Genomic DNA, 18161 nt, shown 5'->3' with positions numbered 1-18161 from the left:
GATTGACAGTTAACCAAGGTTAAGGTCACTTCCTCTTCAAGTAACTCATTTGATGAGACTACGTGACGGTTATTTCAAAGATCTATCTCTGATACAAGGGCGGATTATTCGTGTAGTAATGTTTTTACATAGTTCACCAGACAGTAAACAAAGTTTTTGTTTACTGTCTGGTGACAGTATTTCCTTAATATTGGCGTAGGATTGTCAGTGACCGTTTTCAAACACACTTGCCAGCAAAAAGTAAGTGAAGCCAAACCCAGATTCAAACTCGGTACATGCCCACAAAGGTCCCGAACACAGAACATAGGAAAATACAGGCAGAGGGAAAAGCCTCTTCTACTGGCTTAGGTGATGACTGAGAGGGATTACTTCTGTTTAAGTCTATTCATGTTTTTGTTTGTTTGTTTTTTAGGAAAAATCAAACATAGTATATCTTCAAATATGTGTTTTGGATTTGGTAAATGGCTGATAAAATGATGCATTCATACACAAAGATTAGCTGATAATGGCAAACTGATTCGTGTATGTATTAACTGTCAGGTTTTGTGTAGATATAGGACCGAAATGCAGACACAGAAGCAGGTATGAAAAAGTTGACAAAAAGCTAACTTTAATTCAGCTGATGGTAAACCAGAAAAGCAATCCACAAGATATATACAAATAAATTCAGAGAAACCAACTTAAGTCCATAGTCCATAATCACTGAAATCACTGTTTCAAAATGCAAAAACCCAAAGCAACCGATGAACTCAGAAACCGAAAGACAAAAGAAACAAACCATGACCAAGAGGAATCCACACAGGAGCAGGGCAAACATGGACAGAAACAGAAGAAACAGTGACTGAACACAGGGAATACACCAACAACGAACTGACAAAGACACAGGGAGCACAAGGACTGTATATACACAAAGAGCAAATGAGTTAACAAGGTGAGTGTACAAGACACAGGTGAGTTTACAAGACACAGGTGAGGCACATTACAGAGGGGCCAGTGATCAAAGCAGAGGGAAACCTGAATAAAGAGAAGAAGTATATATAGCATAGGACACAAGAGGAAACACTACAGATACAACAGGACCCGTCAAAATAAAACAGGAAATGCAAACTATAGAACTAAACAAAACTAAGGCAGATTGACATTAATCAGGTCTGAGTTTACTTAAAATGCTGCATTCAACAGAAGTTAAAGTGAAAAATTAAGAGAAAAATGTCCCTCGTGTCAGATCCAACAACATATGGATTCATTCATTTTGTAGGCCAACATTTTAACAGTGGAACATGTGTTGGTCAATCAGCAACAACATGATTTAGAAATTAGGGTATCATGTTGCTTTTTTAACACTTTTTAACACACTTAGCACTAGACTTGCAGTGTTGTATGTATGCTGCAAATATGTGCAAAAAAAGTGTCCAAAAAAGTAACAAAAAGCTTAAACTGCTTACATTTGAACTTGCTATGTAAAATTACAATTTATTTTAAAAAAAATATAATTTGCCTATAATACATGTTTTTACCATGAAGGAAGAAATTTGGCTCTGGTCAGGTAGTCTGAGTCTAATGTCAAGGCCTTTTACATCAAACACCGTTACAGACTTCTAAAAGTGTGTATTTGAGCTGTGCAACAATGTTGTTCTGATAATATACAAACTCTGATGCTAAAAATTCCTCCATTAGGTAAATAAAAGAGGAAAAAAAACACACACTGCAACCACAGAGAAAGTTCGCGTTCCTCTGTGGTTGCATTCCCATGGTAGTTTGCACAAACCCCTTAGGCAAAGCTTTATCCCTGAGCTAACATGCTGGAAAGCCTCTGAGTACCCCAATGATCAAAGTCGCCCATTTGTTTGAACACACTGAGACAGAGTCATTAGAAATGCATATTACACGACAGCTATTGCATATTAACACAGTCAGGCAGCCAATTAATCATTAGCTCATCAATATCTCATTTGCATGAAATTATTCTCTTTTAAGAGCCTGTGTCTGAGGTGACGGGGTGAGCTCATCGATAATGCTAATGTCCCTGTGGGCCTGGGAGAGGAAGGGGAAGGGGGGGAAGAGACGGGGGAGAAATGGAGAGGGGGAGACCTTGTTCAAGTGTTTGACTCCCACTTTAAATACCGTATGAAGAGGATTCAGCAGCAAGAGATTTATATCAATGAGCGTAGGAGAGTTTCTGCAAATATGTTTCAGTGAAATGGACGTATGCAGACGAGACATGCTTGACACACACACACACATATACATACATGCATGCACACAGACATGCACACTTATGCTTTTGGCAAGGCCAAAGCGAGTGGACTGTCTCAAGGTCGCCTAAGGCTCAGGGCTCTTATAGATTGCAGCTTTGGTGCGTATGTGCCCCGGCCACACCTTTGTGTGTGTCAGCGTGCGTGTTGCAGGGCTGGTAGATGGAAATGGCAGCACTGGGAGTGATTCTGTCACCCTTCCCTAAAGAGGAAGGTGAGATGTGCCATGCTTGTTATCCATCAAGACATCGATTCCTCGGATGGAATATAGGAAAAAGGGAGAGAGGTGGAAATACAACAAGAAAAGACATCAGAATTACTCATTAGCCAATTTGTATAACGATGAATCAGAGGGTAATGCTAATCAACATCTTTATCATGAAGTCAGCCCTTTAAGTCTTGTGCTGTATTTAAATCAAGATACTTCTATGCCCATGTATTAAAAAAATCTTCCAATAATGCATAAAGGTTATATCTTGTTCTTGATGATAGTGGCTTGGGAACAAAATCCCAAATCAGGAGTCCACTCAATAGCATTAACTTACTATTCACTGATGAAGGAGTGCTGGAAAAAGTAAGTGGTCCTCCTTGTGTTAGGGTTGTTTGTCTAAGTACTATTTCCAAGGTGAAGAATGAACTTGTATGCTTAAAGCTGGGGTAGGCAGTTTTGTGTATTTGGTCACAAATACCATAATAACATTTGAGCATACTGTAATTCAAGTGGCCTGAGAGAAAACTAGACTTCTGCTCCTCTCTGCTCTGATTTTCAGGCTTTAGAAAAGGGCCATGACTTTCACAAAGGGGGCGTTCCTGTCATGGATGTATTAAGAAAATCTGGACACAGCCATGGAGGCAGGGCCTGTTCATTCCTATGAGAGCATGAAACAAAAAACCCTCTCTGTCTGCAGTATTAAAGTACCCGGATCTTTCACAGTACTGGGCTCACAAAGCATACACACTGTTCCCGAGTGGATAACTTCCAATGGCGGAGCAGCTGACTTCCGGTTTAGTGCTTTGCTAGCTTGACTGGCGGTCAAATAATTTAATCTATCAGCTCCTTTAGACTTTCCAAATGTTATCAAACTGAATGGATTAAATCTTGATGGTGAAAAAAGTCATTTTGCAGCAGTTTTGGCGCTCGCAAAAATGCATTTATTTGATTTCTAGATGTCTCTTTCCCAATGTAAGTCTGTTTGGGCTCCATTGCATCACACGAAGGACGCAGATGGTGTAATTCCACTTTTGGCCACTATGTAAAATTTGCTTTGTCATTTCCAGATTTCTGCCTAGCCCAGATTTAACGTTTACACTGCAAAATAAATCTCAACAATTGGTGACCTCTCCGTGACAACTTAGCAAACTGCATCAGCTGATGAAGACAGTGTAAATTGGCTGAAAGCAAGCACCACAAAAACTAGTGAGTGGACCTTGAGATGGGATTGTTTTAGCAAACTCGTCTTCCAATGCTCCACTTTCAAAAAACGTTATCCAATCAAGCTGCAGGAAAAACTTGGCTAGAGAAATCTGAGAAACAAGTGAAGACTGCAGGTTTTGGGGCAGCTTATTTAATTATTTAGACTAATATTGCTTTAAATTTTGCAAAGTGATAACTATAATTTGTTATATAAAGTTAAAATGCTTCTTTACTTGAATCTCACCACCTGTCCTTCTTCAACAGGCTCCACTTTTTTCTTGTTTCTCCTTTCCATCCTCATCCCTCTTCTGGCTCAGGAGGTGATACAGGTACTCTTAGCTGATTACGAAACATGAAAAGGTTTTCATAAGTTCAAGACTTTCCATTGATTCGCGACCCCCTCTCCCCTCTGCTCACTCTCTGCCTCTCCTCTCCTCCTCATTGTCAATCCTCCAGCCTCTCCCCACCCTCTCCTCCGTCTCAACCCCCTTCCCCTCTTCACCAGCACCACAACCTGCCCATGTCACCCATGTTAAGTGCGGTCAAAATAACACTGCCGATTGCTATAATTGTGCATGTGTGTGTGCGTCTGTGTGTGTGAACAAAATTTCTGCGTCTGTCTAGTCAAGTGTTTGTGTTTGAGGATACACTTGAGGCCTAATTAGAAGCGTTATAGCTGCAAAGGGAGTGGTATAATGGCACATAATGAAAAATGACAAATTTCCTCTCCAATAAAAGCGAAATTGATTAATGAAAAGCACTTTGAGATAGAAGAGGTAAAGCGTTGTTGGATATAAAAGATGATGTATTAATCCTCTGCCGTTACAGATGGTTCAACCCTCCTGACAACTGCTATTCTGTCGAGACACTGTTAGCATGCATAATTATGCTAATTAAGACCTAATTAAGTGCTAATTCTTTAGAGAGTCTCTTTCTTTGGTTGTAATTTAACACGACTCAGCATTTAACACTTCTTAAAGAATTTCACACCCCCTGTGATTCATTTGTAGTCCTCGTTTCGTTTGTTATGTGTTGTAGACACACATAGGCCTCCGCACTGGTCAAACAATGATGTAAAAAAAGGCCGTGGTTAAGAGGGAAATGGGCCCGGAGCAAGAAAGGAAAAGAGAGAGAATTCAGGGCAAAGGCACGGACATACAGATAATGGGACTTTAACTATAATAGGTTGTGCTGGAAACTGAGATATATTAGATGGGTTGCAGAATTTTGACACAGTTAATTAGAGAACAGTTGCATCATTCGGTATTTTTTTCAAAATGTAGTGTGACAGGAATCACTATTAACCGAAAGGTGTTGTCTTTCTCCAGTAATGATCACAATGTGCAGCTGTTGCACACTTATTTTTACTGTGTTTGTGTTTTCACTAGTTCATTTGAGAATTAGTTCTCCAGCAATCCGACAGGACATTGTTATGTTGAGTGACAGACAGATCACAAGTTGTTACAGTGTATTGCGTCAGAGGAGAATGAAAACTGTGTGACAGTGATCCACTGTGTGTTCAACAGTGACCCTGCGTACACACGAGCGGTGACTCACTGTCATTAAAACAAACCCATTACAAAGTTGACATGACATCTGTCAACCCGGCCATCATCACAGGTCAGGACTCTTGACCTCTCCCTGTCATGGTGCATGTAGCGATCAGACGTAACGCAACTCGCTGATTGGCTGCGGAGCCCAAGAGCAAAATCCGTTTCATAATGCTGTCTGTTGTATCACACAGTAAGGGCTTTTTCAGTTGCTGCAAATTGGCTGGAGTGTTTTTCTTGGAGACGAAACCTAAAGTCATGTTTTTAGTCTGCAATTTCAGCACATCTCCTCTTGCTGAAAGTCACCATTTCATTAAATGTATCATATGTTTTATATTTGGTAACATATGAAGCTATATCCTCAAGTTTAGATGGTCAAATAAATCCCAGATTTTATCTTTAAATTCAAACTGGCTGCAACTGAACATTAAATAAATCTCAGACTGAAAAGTGTTTCAAGAGAAGAAACAGATGCAATGTAGTGTAGAGATTTTCTACGTTACCTTAAATCAGCGATGGGCCTGTAGCATTGGAGCAGGACTATGTGCAGATAATGAAGTGTGGCACTAAGTAACTGCGGAGTCCCTGCCAAAGCTTAATTAGAGATTCATCCACTGGTATATATCACTGTTAGTGTGTGTCAACAGGGTGCCGTGCATCAGCCACTGGCAGAAAGGGGTTTATGGCTCAAACTGTGCGTACGCATGTGTGTGTGTGTGTGTGTGTGTGTGTGTGTGTGTGTGTGTGTGTGTGTGTGTGTGTGTGTGTGCATAAAAAAGCCACATCTAGGCCTGTGAAATTACAGACCAATAATTAATGAGAGGTGGGAAGTTTAGCACCTGTTTCAGTCTATTGTTAATGGAGATCTTGCCAGAAATCCACACAGGGCCGGTGGGTGACTTTAAAATAAACAAGGGGTCGGGACGTTAACTTCTGTTATTTTTTTTTCTTTATTGCCCCTTTATTGTGTTCCTGCTCTGTCTGAAGGTCTGGCTTTAAAAATACTAAATGCAGTGATTTTAGTGACATTGAAATAAAATAATGTCAGTCAATTCTTTAGAATTAGTTTAATGTAATAATTTTATAAAAATCCCCACATTTAGCATTAAACTCATGTACATACTCATGTACTCAAGTACATAAATCCCCTCATCAAGTCAGTGTGCAGTATGTTTAGTTTCATTAAATAACCATTCCAAACTAAATAAAAAAAATCACGAGTGTGCAACTTTTTTTTTATGAAATTTCTGTTCTGTTTTGAGTTCAAGGATGGCCAAAAGCATTTTTCTCCACAAATGTGATCTAAGAAGTTGCATTGCATTCTATGACAGAAAATGAATCAATTTAATATTTTTATATTTTCCCTCTTTTTGTGACCATCATTCTGTTTGTGTAAGCAGGTATCACTTGAACCTGTAAAATTGTTTTAAATAATCTTCAAAACAAAAATGTCAAATAGAGAAAGTCGATTTGATGTTGAATGATATTTAAATGTGTCTACAATAATTTATTCATTTCATGTCCAGAACATTAAAAAATGCAGTTTAGGTAAGATTTTTTTTTCCAAAATATGCATGATACAGCTCAGTAAATAAAACACTGAAAGTAACAGATATACCAGTTTTGTTTATGGAAAGAACCATGTAAGGCTGTACATGACGAATTATGTCCATCAGATTTGGCTTTTGAATGCAAATATTCGACTCTCATTTATCTTTTCCCCATATAGAGCTTAGAAGTTTGAACAGCGTTCAGTGGGACATTCGGTGTGACAGTGACATTCACATAATATTGTCAACAAGGTAATATCAGAAATGTGTAACATATTTACCGACAACAGATATAAAAAAAGCCAGAGACTAGAGCTGTGCAATATGGTGAAATATTTTATCTGATCATAGAAAAAACATCTATCGTTTCATGTTATGCTATATCATTTATTTTTTTAACGTCATCTAATAACGCTTTGCGTCCGTCTGCATGGCTGAGGCAGCGTCTACACAACGCATGGGACCTAAACATACAAACATAGAGGAGCTGGACAGCCATACTGAACTTAACTATAAAAGTAGTTTAGTAAACTTTATACTTTAGTTTATTTAACATTATAACAGCATTTTATTCAGCTTCATGATAACAGTAGTTTATGTAACTTTATTTTATGGCAGTAACTACTTTATTTTTAACTGTAGTTCATTTAATAATTTTGTATTTTAGTAGTTTACAGTATTTTAGAGGAGATTTCGAAATATCAAAATAAATATTGTCTAATGCGATAAAACCTGAAAATATTGCAGTATTATTTTAAAGCTATATCATCAAGCACTACCAGAAACTGTCATATTAAGCTGCTGTGAGCTGTACATTCCCCACTTCTAATCAGGTGACGTTATCTCCGAGCGTGAGCAGGTAAAGCCTCTCTTCCTCCAGGCAGCTGTCTCTGTGTCTGCAGCTGTCTTTACAGAAGAGCAGCGTTAAAGTGAGGAGCGCTCACTCTGCAGCTAAATCTGGGGACTGAAACGTCCCCAGAAGTACACTGCACACTGACTAACCAAAAAAGAAAAAAAGACTGCTTGACTTAAAGAATCTCAGTCAACTGAGGCCAGTGACCGATGATTCAAATCTCTGACTTTCAGAAAGCAGCCCTACATTTCAATATATAGCTTTACAAGCCAAGAATAAATCAAGGCTCTAATCAGTTAACAGACAATCCTTTTTATTAGTCTTATTTTACTTCAAACTGCATAATGTGGGCTAATTTAAATGTGAGGACCAAAAGAGGTTGTAAATGTGACATCATTAATAGCTCAAACACAGTTAAACTCTGTCAACCTTCACAGCTGAAACATTCAGTCACACATGCTTACATCCATGTGTTAGGGTTGTACATGTAAATGTACAGAGTTATATATGCAAGTAGAGAGATGGCACATATCATGCTGTACTGCATGTTTTGTGTGAGTGTGTGTGTGTGTGTGTGTGTGTGTGTACGGTGCATGAGGAGAGGGCCCCTGAGGTTTGATTATGAGCCAGTGACCAGAGTACCCAGAATATTTGGTGGAGGAGTAAGCACACAGGCGCCGGTCCAGTGACACAGTAACACAGCCCCTGGGACACGAGCTTATACAGGCGCTGTGATGTTGCTGGCTGAGGCTGGAACAGGACACACACACACACACACACACACACACACACACACACACACACACACACACACACACACACACACACACACACACACACACACACACACACACACACACACACACACACACACAGATAATGACGAGGTCCCACTGCAGACAGCACACTGCTCAGACAACACTGAGGACTTGTGAGGGTCTGACAATTGAAGGCTTCACTGCTGTCAGGGCTGTGAACTTTCAACTGTTACCAAAGAAAATATTTAATATTCTTAAAGTGTGTGTATGTGTGTGTGGCGTTAAAGAGAGTACGCTCTTACTGTTGTGTCTCTATGAGCGGATTCGCCACTGCTTCACTCTCTATTACCTCCTGTGATTTCCTGTTTTTGGGGGCATTTGACTACTGTTATGAGCCGAACAAAACACACACGCACACACACAAAAAAGTGGAAAAGCTTTTAGACAGTTTACAAAACAGGGTGGGGAGTGAGCTGTACGCCAGAGAACCACGGTGAATAAAAGTAAGAGAAAGAGAAAAATGGCGGTGAGACCAACACAGCTTGTGCAGCTTCACCTCTCTGTATTAGCAACATGTTTCTCGGCTGTGTCATTTAATCTGGCTAATTGAACGCTCTAATAATTCTAAAGAGATTATTGTCCGACAAAGCGTCACACGTGGGTCAGAGGTAAAGTGGGCCAATGATCTATTTGTCAAATACATCCAGCGCTCCTCTAATTTCCTTTGATTGAAATTGATCATTTTGTAAATGCACGGTCCAGATGGCTGGTTAGATTTATTCCCTATGTGTGGGAGGAGGTTGAGCTAATATTATGTCAAGGAAGTGTGGATAACTCTGGATTAACTAAAGATCCACGTAAAGAAAACTGGTTCAAAGCTCTATCTGCTACAAGCTGATGATTCCACTAAAAGCTATTGTGGTTTTATTTAAGCCTTTTCTTGCTGGGTGTAACCTCTATCTCCACTTTGTGTTATCTAATTAGGGATCTTTCTTTTTACTAATTCATTTATTGCCTCACTGAGAATAAAAGTCTCACTATTGGCACAACATTTGATCAGAGCAATGATTTACTAAAGAAAGAGAAAAAAAAACAGATTACATAAAGTTCCCAATTACTGATAATTCATTACTGACAAGACATCATACACTTATGTGTACTGGCATTAAAACACGTATCATTTCATGGTGAAATCAATCAATCAATACTCACATACTTATTTGCATTGAATGTTCCTTGAAGGTGGTGAAATTTGGCACTTAAACTTGAGTTGTGGCCCAGTAGCAAGTCATACTTGCACTTTTCCAGCTGGTCAGCAGTTAGCTCACCAAGTTACAGTAGTTCAGCAGCCAGCCCGATGAGTAGTAACTAAAGCAACAAGTTTCTAGAGACCAATATTACATAAAAACGGACAGATGAATTTCACTGTGCCACACTCTGCTGTGTCAGGGCCTTAAGGCAAAGCATGGAGAAAAAAATACAAGTCCTCTATTAAGTCAAGCATATTATTGGTTTAAACCCCACAGAGTGTTTATCGGGGTTAAGATAATAAAACAGGTTAATTACAACTGGTGCACTATATAGACAAGAAACCTGAAATAAAAATTATTTCATAACAAGAAGGTCAAGGTATATATATATATATATATATATATATATATATATATATATATATATATATATATATATATATATATATATATATATATATATATATATATACTGTATATCATCAGTGGTGAAACACTAGAAATGAATGGCAATGTATGCTAAAACTATTTTTTTCTTCTGTGTTCGGGACATTTATGCGCATGTACCCCCCCCCCATTACAAAAATAAAATAAATGCATCATGTGTTTCTGTTTTCATTCTCACCAGAAGAAGAACCAAAGCAGTGATTAGCCCAACTCAACAAGGAGTTTTTACATAATTTTCCTCCTTAAAGTGCCTCAACAATAGGGGTTGACAGACACTGTTTTTTTAAGGCTGATACAGATTATTAGTGGTTAATGAGACAGATAACCATATTTGGAACTGAGTTGCATTTACAATAAAAAATGAAAATCTTTCCATCAATAGTTAGAATTTGAAATATAAACAAATGTAAAACATATATTAACAAATATAAAAAACTTTGTTTAAGTACTATTAGCAAATGCTTACTCAAAACTGAAACTTTCAACATCAAATAGAGCAAATTCAAAGCAACTTTTTTATAAAGTCGAGTGAAATTTTAAATACAAAAATGAATAAATAAATATAGCTCCCTGAGGTTTTACGAAGGAAAAGTTCTTCCCATGTTGACTATGTCTATGCACTTTTCAATTTATTAATATTATTGGCGATCATTAAAATAAAACACTAACACAGATAGTCGGCAAAATGCCAAATATCGACCCACATAATTGGTCAGGTTAATAATCTGTTGACAATGGCCATGTTTCCATTTTCAAGATATTAACTGTATAAACAAACTGTTTCTGGTTAATGTTGAACAAGCCTGCACACACGAGGGAAAAACAATGTCTCATAATGAAAACTGATGCAGTGAGACAGAGATGGAGAGAAAGAGTAAGAGAGATGACATTTTGAAGCACAGAATTTCGAGATTGACCTGTCATTTCAGACGGTTTGAGTACGGCTTTATGGTGCAGCTCTGAACTGCTGAAGTGCATTTCTCTTCTGACATTCCACAATATGAGGACGAGGGTCCAGATTATTCCAAAGTCATTCCAAGTTTACCAAAGCAGGTTGTTTCTCCCCTAAAAAGTCACAGTCTATGTTACTCAACGTGATCCCAACTCAGCATTTTGGAGAGTTTTCTGTCAGCCTTGCAAAATAAACAGCTCTCTCTAATGCCCCCTTCTCTCGCCCCCTCCCCTCTTCCCTTTCTGTCTCTCTCTCTCCCTGTCACAGTTGTTCATTCGCAGGTTGATGGGAGGCATCAGAAGGGATGAGTAGGAGGCATTTGAGACAAGTGTGTGAGAGACACAGCGTGATATCGGTGGAAAGGGACGTCTCTCTCAGAGCTCGTCTCCGGTCATATCCACAAGCAGAGGACAACAGATGATGCAGAAGAAAGGATAACCCCGGCAACCACCCAGGGGCAGGATGGCAACGTGGCGAGGTTACCGTAGAGCGAGGGAAAGCGGAGGGGTCACCAGGCCGAGTGTGAGCTGGCTCTCCCGCTCATGTCCCATCATTTAAACTGTGTTTTCGTCTGCCTGATGCCCGCCCCTCCCCTCCCCTCCACTTGCCATTCTCTTCCTCCCCAATCCTTCTCTACGTGTAGACCCTCGTCATCTAGATCCGCACTGACAGGCCCTAGCTGCATGCGTACACTCTGACCGGCTGCTCTTTTTGACTTTGTGTGTTTGTGTGCGAATGCATGTGCGTGCATTTGTGTGCAAAGAGAGGCGGGGGAGTAAGTCTCTCTTCCTGGTGTCTGAAGAGTCTGATTTTTGTGGCAGGGCTGTCAGATCTCCGTTCCCTCCACGCCAGATCAATGCCAGCACCAGGCAAGTGGCAGCGCCTGATGAGAGCCACCCGCCCCTCTGACGGGTGCCCACCACGACAGGGAATATGTTCTTCCAAATAGCAAGCTGGTAGCAACTGAGTGACGCACACACAGAGTGGCACTACAGAGGGAAATTGGTTCCTTCACTGCACAGGAATGCTCTTTGCTGAAAGTGGTGGAAAACTAAAAACGGCAGGTATGGAGGCCTTGACGTCTCTTTGATGCAACGTCAAAACAAATAAACTTGTGGATTATCCATCTTGCATATGTAGTGTGGTTTGGGGATATTAATTATGAAAAAACAGATAATCTTCTTAAAGGTCCGGCGTGTATAGGGGGATATATTGGCAGAAATGGAATATGATATTCTAAGTATATTTTCTTTGGTGTAAAATCACCGAAAAAGAATCACTGTGTTTATTTTACATTAGAATGAGCTGTTTACATTTACATACGGAGCAGGTCCATGTCCATGTCATGTTTCTACAGTAATCTGTAATGGACACACTAAACACTGGTTCTATAGGGCTATTTTTGTGTCTGCTGTCAGAGTTAGATAGATAGATAAATATACTTTATTGATCTCAAAACTGAGAAATTGGGGGAATTGGGGAATTAGCAGCCCCTCTGTTATGAGCAGCAGAAAAAGACTTTTTTTTTTATATGAAACTGCTTTATTTTGTGTTTTTTACTGGTTTTAATCACCTCGTTCCTTTGTTTTGGGGAGGAAGAGATCTTTGGCTCCTGGAAAAAAAAAACTCAGCTCAAACTCAAAACAGAAAAATGAACACTGAAGGAATCAAAACTAGGAGAAGTTTCTGCTGGTTGCAATCTGCAGTCCTTGCTGATAGATGCAACTAAATCCCCCTAAATCTTACACACTGGACCTTTAAATCTGAATTCAGTTAACCTCGTTTTCAGTTTTTTAGCGGCTCATTCCCTTAACAGAAAATAAAGTGACAACTAAGTGAATATTCTTTCAAATTTATCAAAAACAAAAATTTTACCATTAACCTTAATTTTTCAAGAATGCTTTTTCTCCTTATCAAAAAAAGCAATCACTTAAAATGAGTATCAGCTGGCTATTTTGTGTTTTCAACAAATCACAGCTACATTTTTTGCATTAATTTATTGCTGCACTTCAGTCACAGTTAATATCTTGCTGCCAAATATGTCAGTGGTGACTAAATTATCCAATATATTATTTCTAAATAATTCAGAAAACACAGTTCTGATTCATTGTCAATGATAAAACACTGTTTACATGTGACGCACTATGATGAAGAGGAGTAAACTCCAGGCCCAGATGTCTGTTGAATGATGAATTTGTGAAATGCACGCCACGCTGCTGCTGATTTAAGGCCCTCAGCAAAAACATCAACGAGAATATCCTCATACGAGCAAAATGCTTACACAGAGCAGCAACGCTTTTTCCTTAAAAGTAGTCCAGCCTGATGGAATGAACTGCATACGATAAATTTCACCAAACACATTCTTCACCAAAAGCCAGATGCAGAAGACAGCGTTAAGGGACAGCAACGGAGCAGCGCATTTAATGCACGGCACCAAAGCCATAACACTAAGTAGATGCTGCCCACTTAAATCTTTACATTCTTCATTCACTTTAGCTCACCAAACACGACAGTCCCCATAGGCGAGTAATGAATAATCATTAGCAAAAGGTCCACAAATTATTGATGTAAAATAAGCAATGATTCTTTTTTTTGTTTCGCAATTTATTGCCATTAACAAGTAACTTGCAATCCAATAAATGTCAGCATGGCTTTCAGTTAATTAAAGGGAAAGATATTATACAGTAATGCAGGGTGGCGTTTATATCTCGATTTCCACAGACTGCAATTTACTGCTGAGCCTTTATTTGAAGGGACCCACAAATAATGGCTATTAAGCCGTCAGAGGATGGACAGGGGATCACATTAATGAAATTAGATAAGGTGGAATGGTGATCTACACAGCCTGGACTCCAGAAACACACAGACGCAAAAAGCCACACAGACGTGTATGCACGCTGCACACAAGCATGACACATTCGGACTGAATGCTGTTTAGTTTCCTCTTTCCGCATCTTTTTATTCTCCTGACCTGCTCGGCTTGTGCTTTCTTTTTTTTTTTTCTTTCTTGCCATCACCTCTTCTGCACTTTGTCCGAGCACCAAGCGGAGCCCAGTTAGGTGTTCAACATGAGGGCCTGTCAGCTCATCAGGGAAAGTTTCCCTGTTTGTCCTGAGCACTGTAGGCAGCCAGTCAGTCCATCAACCCCGCCATCAACACTGCCAACACATACACACACACACACACACACACACACACACACACACACTGGCACACGTGTCCACATCTCCCCCACTAACAGGGAGGTGTCACTCGGGGAGGCAGCTGCAGTCGCTGGTGTGACTGCTCTCCTCAAATCAGAGACCCTCGTCCCTGTCAACAGCAACCTGGCCCTGAGGCTACCACTGTCACACAGCGTGCACCCTCCCGAACACACAGCAACACACACACCAACTCGGGGGAGGAAGAAGAAAAGATGGAGGAGGAGGAGGTGTTCTATCTGGAGAGCTGATTTCCAGTGTGTTAGGGGAGCAGGGTGATGGAGACGGGAAGAAGAGAGGGAGAAGGGAAAGGGGGAGAAGGAAGGATAAAGGGAGGGGTGAGGGATGTGTGTTTTAGTTAGAACAGCGGGCCTGATTTCCTTCCTGACAGAGAGGCCCAATTATTAGCTGTGACAGTTTAGGGAAATTGGGCGTGAGTGTGATGGGACAGATAGGAGCCGAACAGATAGGAGAACTGATAATTGTTCAACAGACGCCCAAGTCAGGTAGAAATCCAGCGGCAGGATTCACCTTGCTGTGTTTCATGTAATGCCAAAAAAAAAGAACATTTCACGATTCACAAATAAGACATTAGGCAAATAAATTTCCATAGATGACTAACAGAACCCAGAAAAAAGTCTTCCCTTTGTTTTCACTTCATTCTCCTCCTCTCACTCTCTCTTCCTCTCTTTGTGTGTGTGTGTGTGTATGAATGACTTGGCCTGTATTTGTGCTGGCAGCATACATAAGAGGCCCTCTGTGCAATCGGACAAGGTGCCGATATCTCAGTCATGTGACAGTGACTTCCTGTCTGTGTGTCAGACAGCAACTGAAGGCTTGTCAATACAAGCTCGTGCTCACATCCTTTCCCATCTCCTCAAACACAAACTCACACAGCCAGCAGGGAACCGAGAAAAAAAAAACTTCTTTCTCTTTTTCCGCTGTACGTAAAGCTTCTCCGACGGGATGGAATGAAAACTTTAGACTATGACATTTTCTATTTTTACACACAAAAACTATAATTGCTCAGTTATTATCTGAAAATTTGATGAGCCAAGGTCAGAGAGTGAATTAGTTTTTTGCATTAGTTGAAATCGGCGTGACAGATTATCCCAACCCGAAATTCTGTAATATGTTTGCTTTTTATCAAAATTAATTAGTTTATATGGATGTTTAACAGTACACAGCAGCCGCACAGTCTCCATCTATCCCATCTACAATCCCTCCAGTCCCAGTTTTTGCTTTTTGGCTTCGCAGACTGCACAACTCAGAGAGCGCCTGGAGGCTATTTCAAAAGACAACACTGCCCTCTTATGACTAAATGGTGCTATTAAAAGGAGACGTTCATGCTGGCTTTACTCATGTAAAATGGGCTGCAATTTGGCACATTAAAAGTCATGCAAAAAAGGTGTAAAATGCTAATATTCTTTGCAAGCATCTTTTAGTTAATAGTAACTTAAAGGTGGATTTTGCAGATTTTGTTAAAACTGACCATTTGCCTGTTAAATGACACAAACACACTCACAAACACAGATCTCTGTCTACACTGGCAGCATCAAATATTCTTGCTTGGACTCATACATGCCCGTTTTTGCGACTACAACCCATCCACTCTCTGCTTAACATTTGTCATTGATTGCAGCCAAGCCCCCATTGGCAGGTCTAATTCATTTACGAACTTGTCATTCCACATCATTGATTAAGTTGTCCTTCATCCCAGCTTTAATTATATGCAAAGATAAAAGATTTTCTCATTATTGTGTTTAATCTAATGAAAGGCCTTGTGCTACAGCAGAGGCCGGTTCAGAGGTCCAGACTATTGACCTTGGAGGGCACAGCTAGCGGATGAATGTTTTTAATTAGACACAGCAAACGGCTTTGGGGAGGTTGTCTGTTAGGCTGGAGGTTGAGACAGGTTAGCACGGAGCAGTTTAATAGATCCCAGCAGGTTACTGTCTCTCACCTGTGTTGTCTATAGCTCAGGACTTGTCACTGTTTAGCGTGCTGCAATAAATATCCAATTTAGCATTTGGTCTTTTCAAATCTCGATTCTCATCCAGTGATGTGTTTTCTGTGGCAAATGAAATTGAGATACAAGTAGGTGAGATTACTTAATTTCATTGGGATGAAATAATATTTACTAGGCTAACAGATATTTGAATAAGAGATCAAATATTGTGATAAATTTGCTTTTCATTTAATTTTCAACACTGTCTAACTGTGGAAGTTGTTCTTCAAGCCTTTGAAACCTGGATAAACACCAGTTGTCTTGTGCTGCATTTAGACGCCTTTTACAAGCTTTTTAACCTTTTGAAACATGAATAAATCAGTTAAAGAGGGAAGCATGGAGGGAAAGCACTGAGCAAGTTGGCAAGAAATGTCCCACTGACTGCAAGAAATAAGTAAAAGGTGACAAGAAAAAGACCTGGATTTTTTTAAAGGGGAAATTTAAATAAACAACAACAAAAAAACACCCGAAGACAAAATGTCCAGAAAACAATATAATTTATTTATTTATTTTTTAAATCAATTTTCTGCATTGGGTTTCTTGTTTGTTTTGTTGTTGTTTGTTTGTTTGGGAGGTTGTCGTTTTTTTTCCTTCCAATTTTCCAGTAATCTTGTGATTTTTATTTTTATTTTTTACTAATATCTATCTAATATCTGTCTTAAAGGGTTAACTAACAATATTGGACTTACATTTGAAGCTTAAGCCGGTCATGACAGTAACTTCAGCCACTGTCAGTAGTGTGTGGCTATTTGCAGAGATGTAGAGAGTACTACAATATTTTACTTGAGTACTGTTACTTAAAAGAAGCTTTCCTGCGCGAATTTGCACTTAAAAAGTAATAAGTAGGTAAGTTAAAATGGACTCTAAGTAAATGCATTGCATTGCATTGCATTTTAAAAAGGGAAAAGGGGGGAGAGTATATGAAAATGTAGCCTATATGATAATGCTGTAAGCTATTAAAATAAAGAGCATTAACATGTCAGCACATCGCACCACAGAGCCCTTATGTCTAAACCAACAATATCTAAATATTCCTTTTCTTTAGCTGGTACTTTACAGCCTGTGCATTACACAACCGGAAGTGAAGCCAAACAAATGAAACGTAGCCTTAATAGCTGGACAACAAATAACACCAGCTATGAACACAGCTTCATGTGCAACAAGTAGCCCATAACGAAACTACATCAGCTAAATAAGATTTCATGTCAGAATTAACAGCAGAATAAAACACAGATTACCAATGCAAACAACACAGGTGTATCCCCAAACTCCACAGCGGCTGAAGCCACAAACACATGCAACCCAGAAAAGAGAGATGCACACATTTCCACACGTACACAATGTTTAAGTTGTCCTCTGTGCAGTGACCTACATCCACCATCATGACCGTGTTGTTGTACTCACCTGAACATCGAGCCCCGCGAGGTCCTCCACAATCTGCTCCAGATTCAACTTCTCTGTTCCTCCATTCTCAAAGCAAAATATAAACAGTTTATTCAGCCTCTCTTTCCCAGTGCAACCACTCCGTTCAGTCTCTTTGTCCCACTTAAACCAGTCTACTCGGCCTCTTCGTCTCTGCGCGTCTCTAAGTTTTCCAGTATTTTTGCTTTAATGACGCTCTACAGTCACATCGGGGATTATTGTCACGATCAGCAGAGAGGCCTCACACACTAAAAAGTTCCCCAGTGAACACAGAGGTCAGCATCATGAGTATTTAGCATTCAGCGTGTTAGCGTGGCCCGGTGCATGGACGCACCTGTTGGGTACATGCTCGGGTGTGTTTGATTTCAGACACTGTGCGTGTTCGCTGGGCGGTGCATCCTAAAAACAGTGATTAGGGTAGATGCAACTTTTAAAAAAAAAACCTTTGTTTAAAAAACCCTTTAGGGACAATATTGCTAACCGATACTGATAATGACGCAAT

The 18161-nt window shown here is 39.8% G+C and overlaps 1 long non-coding RNA gene across 1 annotated transcript; it reads right to left on the bottom strand.

The window, feature by feature from the left end:
* Nucleotides 1-637: 637 nt before the first annotated feature.
* LOC148189148 (uncharacterized) lies at nucleotides 638-18054 on the bottom strand. The gene is made up of 3 exons (XR_015776956.1): nucleotides 17642-18054; nucleotides 3903-4008; nucleotides 638-2510 (listed from the first exon to the last, which is right to left on the bottom strand). It is a non-coding gene; the product is annotated as an uncharacterized LOC148189148 (long non-coding RNA).
* Nucleotides 18055-18161: the final 107 nt, after the last annotated feature.

The sequence above is a fragment of the Plectropomus leopardus genome, chromosome 7 (genome assembly GCF_026936395.1).
Source record: "Plectropomus leopardus strain MGB_pleo_1.0 chromosome 7, ASM2693639v1, whole genome shotgun sequence".
Lineage (NCBI taxonomy): Eukaryota > Metazoa > Chordata > Actinopteri > Perciformes > Serranidae > Plectropomus > Plectropomus leopardus.
Note: the sequence above shows the minus strand (reverse complement) of the source record. Positions and strands in the feature narration are given on the sequence as shown.